This window comes from Nicotiana tabacum, chromosome 15 (genome assembly GCF_000715075.1).
Source record: "Nicotiana tabacum cultivar K326 chromosome 15, ASM71507v2, whole genome shotgun sequence".
Classification (NCBI taxonomy): domain Eukaryota; kingdom Viridiplantae; phylum Streptophyta; class Magnoliopsida; order Solanales; family Solanaceae; genus Nicotiana; species Nicotiana tabacum.
The window spans coordinates 106,566,847-106,573,356 of NC_134094.1; positions in this window are offsets into that span (position 1 = coordinate 106,566,847).

Genomic DNA, 6,510 nt, shown 5'->3' on the forward strand with positions numbered 1-6,510 from the left:
TCGGAGTTGGTCCCAGCGGCGTACCGTAGACTTGCTCGGATATCAGCTACCCAGAGGAGACTTGAGGTATAACTACATGGCGTCCGCAGTTCTGAAGTCCCTGTCTATTTTACTTTAGCTGTGTGTTTATTTCCAGACAGCTTTATTTTATTCAGACCTTTATTTGTATTATTCTAGAAGCTCGTGCACTTGTGACACCAATTCTGGGATGGTATTTAGACACCGTTATTTTTTTTATATATTATTCACTACATTTCAGACTTTACTTCCGCATTTATTCTTTGTTATTAATAAATTTAGAAATTATTTTTAAAATGGATAATATTATTCTAACGTTGGCTTGCCTAGTAAGTGAAATGTTAGGCGCCATCACGGCCCGAAGGTGGGAATTTCGGGTCGTGACGGGGGGCGGGAACGAATATATTTTTGTAACCGATGCCCCAGAACCCGGTTAGCCCGGTTACCCTTTATCGGGTTTTACCGAGCTACAACCCGGTCTAGCCCGGTTACCGTTGTAATTTGCTTTTTGACCGTTGCCAACGATCGAATTCAAAAATGATCGTTGGGCAACGACCATTCTTTGCAAAAATGGCCATTTTGGCCTACCCCTTAAGAAAATAGCCCCCTCCCTCCCCCCAATAATTGATAAATTACAATTTTAACCTTTTAAAAACTATAAATAGTCCCCCTTCTTCTTCATTTTTTTCTTACAATTTGCTTTATTATTACTCTAATTCTCTCTTGATAATATTGCTTATTGCTCTTAAATTCTCAATTACTTATTATTTCAAGTTTCATCAAATATTTACTTTAGTCACTACAAAATTATAATTATCAAGTATTCAAGTGAAGTGTGACATCAATATTCAATATCATCAAATATCAAGTATCAGTCTATCAACTCAAGTTTGATATCAAATTTAGTGCGGCATCCGGAATCCCGGTACACTCGTTCCATCTCTTTCTCTTCTTTGGTGTATATTTTTATTTTATTATTTAGAATTATTAATTTAATTTCTTAATTTAATTTACATAATGGATATATTTAGAGCAGCCAAAAAAGCGTGTACTAGTAGGGGTGGTCGTAGTAAGTAGAACTTCTAAAAAATCAAGAGGTGGTGCTGGTTCTTCTATTAGCTTTACACATATTTTTGAAAGTTCACCTGAAAATTTAAATGTTGATTATGAGCAACTTCAAGAAAATTATGGTATATATGACAATTTAGATGATATTCAATCACCTGATAATCTTGAAACACCACCAACTACACCTGGTAATGCTAGTCAAACTCAAAATACTAGGGGTAGAGGTCGTGGTAATACAGGTAGGCCTCCCCTCACTGTTAAGAGGAATCGAAGATTAAGAAGTAAGTGTTGGATTTTTTGAAAGACTAGAAGAAGATAAAAATTATGTCAGATGTCAAATTTGTAAGGAAGTTTATAAATATGAGACCGGAGATAAGGCAAGTGGGCAATAAAAACTCAACCCGGGTACTGGCAGTTTAATGGGTAAATACGATATAGCTAAAGATCAGGAAGAATTAGCTAAAATGATTGTTTTAGGTTGTTTACCTTTTACTTTTGCTGCTTCACCATATCTTGTTACTTATATTCAAAGAATTTATAACCCTTTGTTTAAAGGTATTCCTGGAAGTTCTTGTAGAGTTTCTCTTACTTCTGATATTGGTCGTGATATTAATGAAAATGATTATTTAACAGTTTTTCTTGTAGAGTTTCTCTTACTTCTGACATTGGTCATGATGTTAATAGAAAAGATTATTTGACTGTTACATGCTGAGATGAAGATCAAAGTCATACTGGTGCATTTATAAGTAATACTATCCATGAAGTTGCTATATTTTACAATCTTTCAGAAAAAGTTGTGTATGTCATTTGATAATGCTTCTAACAACAATGCTGCTATTACAATATTAAAATTGCATCTACACCCACCACTTCCTGAAATATTTCATGTTAGGTGTGCATATCATATTTATAATTTAATTGTGAAGAGTGGCCTTGAATTATTTAGAGATGAGATCACTTTAGTTAGAAGAGTTGTTGGTCAAAGAAATAATAGAAGTGCTAGATTAAATGCTTTTAAGGAAAAATATGTACAGTATGGACTAAAACCAAGACTCATGCCTGAAGAAATAGTTATTAGGTGGAATTATACTTATTTATTCTTAAGATGTTGTCATAAATACAAAATGTCTATAACTGAAGTTGCTAATTCTCATTATACTGATCCTAACTGTTTGTTAACATCTAGAATTTGGGATGTCATTGAAGATGTTGTAAAAGTTTTGTAAAACTTTTATGTGGCAACACTTGAGTTTTCTGGATCTTATTATCCTACTATTGCAAATGGTTTAGTTCATATTGCTGAAATTTCTCTTTTACTCCATAATTTGAAGAAGAAAGAAGGATATACTTCTGTTGTTGAATCTATGCTAGATAAATTTAAGAAATATTTCTACCCAATTTCCCCTATTTACCTAATTGGTGCTATTTTAAATCCATTATATCAAAATGGCCACTTGTCGCCAATTAATCACTACTTTATATGTTTATATGGATATTGGACCAACTGAAAACCCCTGATGTTGAAACTTGTATTTTTGATCTACACAAACATTTACAAACTTTATATAATTATTATGCTAACATTGTTGATGCTTTTGCTGTTGTAGATGTAAATATTCCTTCAAATTCAGTTTCAACATCTGCATCCGGTGCTTTGGAGGATAATGATGGTGTTGAAGATTATTTGATTTGGTCTACACTACGAGAGCATCAACAAACCAGTAGCAGGAATATTGATGAACTCCAATTCTACTTGCAAAAGTCACCAAAGCCCCGCACAAAGGAATTTCTACCGCTGAGTTGGTGGAGGAGCAACTCAAATCAATTTTCTGTTCTTTTGGCCATGTCTCGAGACGTGCTAAATGTGCCGATTTTAACAGTCATATCAGAGAGCGCATTTAGCCAAGCAAGGCAGAAACTAGGAGATACTCGACATTCATTGAGCAGCAATGCTTTGGAAATTCTAGTGTGCTTTAGAGATTGGATAAGATCAGAACGACGAAATCAAGGGCGTGAAGAGGTAAATGAAGCAGAGGACCAAAAAATTGGAGATATAACGGTTTATGGTTTCGATTCAAGCAATGCCGGAAACCAAGAACCTCATGTTGACATGGATACAACAACAATAACAATAACAACAACAACAACCCAGTAATAATCTCACTAGTGGGGTCTGGGAAGGGTAGAGTGTACGCAGACCTTACCCCTACCCCGGAGGGGTAGAGAGGCTGTTTCCGGGAGACCCTCGACTCAGAGACAAAAGACCTGTAACAATAACAGAAATCAGACAAATAATATCAGCACCGTAAAAGACAACAAATAAGTGAACATGGATGAACTTACAAAAATGATGCAAAGCATGTGATGTACTCTTTCTTATTTTTTATAATTTTTGTAAACTTTTAATTTGCAATTTCAAAAATAAAAAATCAAAATAGAACCTGCAAATTAATTTAAAGTATTATTTATTATTCAATGAAAATACAAAATGAAAGCCTTCGGAGTTTGATCCTTACATATTGGTCTTATTAAATAATTTTTTGTAGCTACTTACTTTCAATTTTAAAATTTTAAAATTCAAATTTCAAATTTAATTCTAAGCCATAAAAGTTTGCAAACACTTAAGTATCAAAAATATTGAATAAGAAAAAAATAATATACCTAAAAAAAAAAAAAGTAACCCGGCCTGGTCCGGACCTGTTAAGCCCGAACCCGGACGGGCCCTAATTAACCCGGATTTTCCCAACCCGTTACCAGCCCGGTTAGCCAGCCCACTATCCAGCCGGGACCACTAACCGGACGGGCTATTTTTTTCCGTCTCCAGTCCGGACCAACCCGTCCGGTTAACACCCATAATTGGCTTAAAGAGAAAAAAATAGGAAACTACCGCAAAAATTATGGAAACTCCTCCAGCCTAAGCTCATTTCCACATCAAAATAAAGAAACTCTTCAAGATTTGAAAATGTAATTACTTAGAACAATTAAGAAACTCATGCACGTTAAGTACGATTGTTTGATAACACTGAGAGGAGGAAAAAGTCAAGATGTCTATTTAAACTATGGGTAGAATACACTACTCGTTGCAATGTATCTCTTGTGTCAAAAGGCTGTCCAACGGGACGGCCGTCCCGTCCCGGCCCACTTAAATCCAAACGGGATGGCCCCATATTAAACGGTATACGGGATGAGACGGGATGCCCATTTCGTCCCGTTTATCCCGTCTTCGTCCCATCCCGTCCCGCATGTCCCGTCTATCCCGCGTGCTTTTTAAATATTATGGTATATTTGTGGAATTTCTATTGCATTTGATAAGTATAAAACAAATCCAACCTATCAGTAGCATCGAAGAGTGCTTTTAGCGCGACAAGATTTCAAATCGGAGATCATAGACATTCATTAGTGGAGGACAGCCTAGAGATTTTTATTTTATTCAGAGATTGGATTAATTCAGAAAGATGAAATCTTGGTTTTGAAAAATTAACCACTAGAGAAGAAGAAGAATACAATGAGATACTTAGCATTGGGAGCGATAACGACATGAAACTCATGGAACATCAATCAACATTGTCAATTCCAGAACAATGTCCGAGAGAAATTATAGATAAGTTATAACGAAGCTATATATGAGCCTACAAATATTAGTATGATAATTTGTAATTGGCTACTAAGAGGCCTAGTTCAAACAGAACCCTTCCTAGAAGGTGGCTGTGCATATTAGGTGTTTTTCAAAAGAATTATATTTGTATGTGAAATTTGAAAGTTCTATTAATAAAAAAAAAAGACTCTAAGCCTTGAATTTTTTTATGAACTGTCTTACACTCTTACTTAGTTACTTAATGGCTTGAAATTATATTAAATAAATTATAACTCTATTATAATTACTAAAATATTTTATTACAAGTCTTTTATTTTAATATTTTATAATTCTTTACTTAGTTTCCTAATTTTTTTATAATTTATTAAGTTTAAGTTTATTAAATAAGTCAAAAAACTAGTTGTTGCAAACTTTAAAAACTTAGTCTGTGTCAAAAAATTAGCCGTTGCCAAACTTAATGCTTAAATAATTAATTTCTTTTTTAAAAAAATGGCCCACTTTAAGGCCCGCGAAACCGTCCCGTCCCATCCCGTCCCGTTTGTTAGCGGGATGGGATAGGCCTACCGTTTCGTCCCGTTTAGGCCCGTCCCGTCCTACCACCGTCCTGGCTAAATGTCGTCCCGTCCCATCTCGTCCCGTCCAGTTGGACAGCACAAGTTGTGTCTAAGAATATTCAGTTGAACGTCTAATGAAATGACTGGGCAGAATCAACTGACCAAGTGATACTTTTAGAAACATAAGTTTTTAGTTGGTCCTTTGTTGTTGGATCTTTGCTCTGATGAACTTTTGAACCTTCTATCAAAATTCCTTCCTCCACAATTTAGACAGTCGAAATTCCTTGGCCTGCCATGTCATAGTACTTACATCTTCATTTGGATTTTGCAGAGCTAGGTAAAGTTTTAGGCGTTATGATTCCCGGTGTTTTATTAGTAGATATATGTTTCTTGTAACTTGTGCATGGACAGTTTGATAGTGATTTTTACAGTATCAGATTCGTGCTTTGGCCAGTTACAGGTGTTATGTTTACTCATCACAATCTATGCTTCCTCAAAACCTACTTTCTTCATCCACAGGATCTTGTGTGAGTTTAACTCTTTTGAAGAAACTTAGTCTTTGCCCAACCAAAAATGGTAATCCCTCCCTTCATGTCAATTTATGTGAACCTGTTTGACTGGGCACGGAGTTTAAGAAAAAATGAAAACTTTTAGAATTTGTTGTCCTAAACAAGTCAAAAAGGAGCCTAGAGTATTTGTGTGGTTATAAAAGCTTCTCATTAAGGTAGAAATGTAAGTTTAAGCAAAATTATTTCCAAATTTAGAAAGGGGTCATTCTTTTTGGAACAGACTAAAAAGGAAATAAGTTTACATAAACTGGAACGGAGGGAGTAGTGCTGAAATTTTGAACACCATTTTGAGAAATTGTTCATTCCCTGCGGGGTGTGGAGCCTAAATGACCTATTTGTATCTACTAAAGTGGTGAGAATGGAAAAGTACTTAATAGCAATAGGCGACCTTTTCTTCTTTTACTTAAATAGTTTTTCGTCTCCTTGATAGCTGGAAGTTTTTCAAAATTATGAAAATGTAGAGGACTTTGTACCGTCATTCCCGGTGTGGTTGGATTCTATTCAACAACGCAAGGACTTGAATCACATTTTTTAGCCTAATCAAGCAGTGTGACTTCGTTGTGATGGCTTTCCTTGTTGCAGAATTCATGTCTGCTTTCCAGTGAAGACTGTTGAGAACGTATTTTCTTGAAATTATTACTCAAAAGTACAGGTAGGCTGATATCCTTACCTATTTAAGCCCACATTCCATTCTCTTTCTCAGTTT